Raw genomic sequence first — 1613 nt, 5'->3', positions numbered from 1 at the left:
TCCCTCCCACGGGGTGCAGTCCCTCAGGAGCAGACGGCTCCAGCGTGGGTCCCTGCGGGGTCACCAGCCCGGCCAGCAAACCTGCTCCAGCCTGGGCTCCTCTCCCCATGGGGCCACAGGCCCTGCCAGGAGCCTGCTCCAGCGCGGGCTTCCCACGGGGTCACAGCCTCCTTCAGACAACCCCACCCCCGCTAATGTTCTGCAGCAGGGTTTTTTCCTTCTTAAATATGTTATCACAGAGGCGCTACCACCATCGCTGATGGGCTTGGCCTTGGCCAGCGGTGGGCACAGAGAAAGCTTCTGGCGGCTTCTCACAGGGGGCACCCCTGTAGCCCCCCCACTACCAAAACCTCGCCACGCAAACCCAATACACACAGTGCTACAAGTCACCATAAGCTTGTTCCTGGTAGGGGTGAACTCGCTCCTGGGCAGCGGAAGAAGAGGAAGCATCACTTGGTCTGGGCAAAGCAAGGGTCAAAAGGCGCACGGCCCGCTCTGACTCCCATCGCCTCAGACATGTCGGAGCACAGGGAGCCGTGAGACCCTCTTGCTCCTCCTGTGTTGGGATGGGTTGGATTGGGTAAGGGTTAGGGTTAGACAAAACACGTCCCAAGGACACACTGCTTGAATAGGGTCTCAGAAATCCCACTGGCTCTGGACAGATGCAGAAGAAATAGCTTGTAGCCAAGAAAAGCAGATGCCACCAGAAAACACAGAAATGATGGTAGAAGACTACAAAGTTGGATTATGCAGCTGGTGCCTTTCTTAGGCCAGCAGATGTGAGCAGGGTTAAAATGCAGGTAGGAGGGAAGGGTGTCTCACAAAATAAGGGGCATGTTAGCCCATGGAGCACATGAATGAGGCCGAGCAGAGGCAGTGCCTTGCTGAAAGCGAGGCAACAGGCATGGAAAATTCATTTTGCACTTCCAAAACCTGCAAGCTCTGTGGATAACTGTGTGTGGAAAGAAGCAAGGGCAGCTGAGGTGGCATGGGAGGCTCTCAAGGACACAGGCTGCATCCAGGATTACCAGTTTCTGGTTCTGAAGAAGGAAGGGTTCAAGAGGCCATGATGGACTGTGTGGACGTGCCACCTTCTTGGACTATGTCATCAGGCACCTGTATCTTGGAAAGACTTTGTCCCTAGCAGCACATGGGGGGCTCCATGGGGAAATTGAGGTGTACAACAAATGTCCCTGGAGCTTCTGTACCTGGGTTCTGAGCATCAGCCAGTATTGTCAGCTCAGGGCAGCATGGAAAACAGAAGTCTCAAACTGGAGATACAAAGCTCTTCTCTCTGGTGAGAAGGGGAAGACGACCAGCACGCACATTTAGGTGTCTTCAGTACTGACTGAAGGAGGTTGGACCGCCAGTGGAGAGACACGGGAGGACCTGAGCATGCATGGAAGAAAATGACCATGGAATAAGCGTGGATGGAGACAAGTAAGGGTGATCTCTGGGGAAAGGGAGACGCCGCATGGAGGGGAAAGGAAGGAACCTGAGGGCGCAAGGGGCTGACCCGGACCCGCTACTGCACCCAGAAGCCTCCTCTCCTGCCCCCAAAGCCCCTTCCCCACTCCAGTGCCCCGCTTTCTGCACCGAAACACCCGAAAGAC

General features: G+C 55.6%; 1 protein-coding gene across 1 annotated transcript in view; it reads left to right on the top strand.

Moving 5' to 3' along the window:
* Positions 1 to 1613, top strand: part of APBB3 (amyloid beta precursor protein binding family B member 3) — a gene marked incomplete at its 5' end in the record, with an annotated part of 11402 nt that overhangs the window by 2009 nt on the left and 7780 nt on the right. The gene's annotated exons all lie outside the window — the stretch shown is intronic.

Source organism: Egretta garzetta, unplaced genomic scaffold (assembly GCF_000687185.1).
Source record: "Egretta garzetta isolate BGI_Z169 unplaced genomic scaffold, ASM68718v1 scaffold692, whole genome shotgun sequence".
Taxonomy (NCBI): domain Eukaryota; kingdom Metazoa; phylum Chordata; class Aves; order Pelecaniformes; family Ardeidae; genus Egretta; species Egretta garzetta.
The sequence above is the reverse complement of the archived record's forward strand: the minus strand, read 5'-3'. Positions and strand labels throughout refer to the sequence as shown.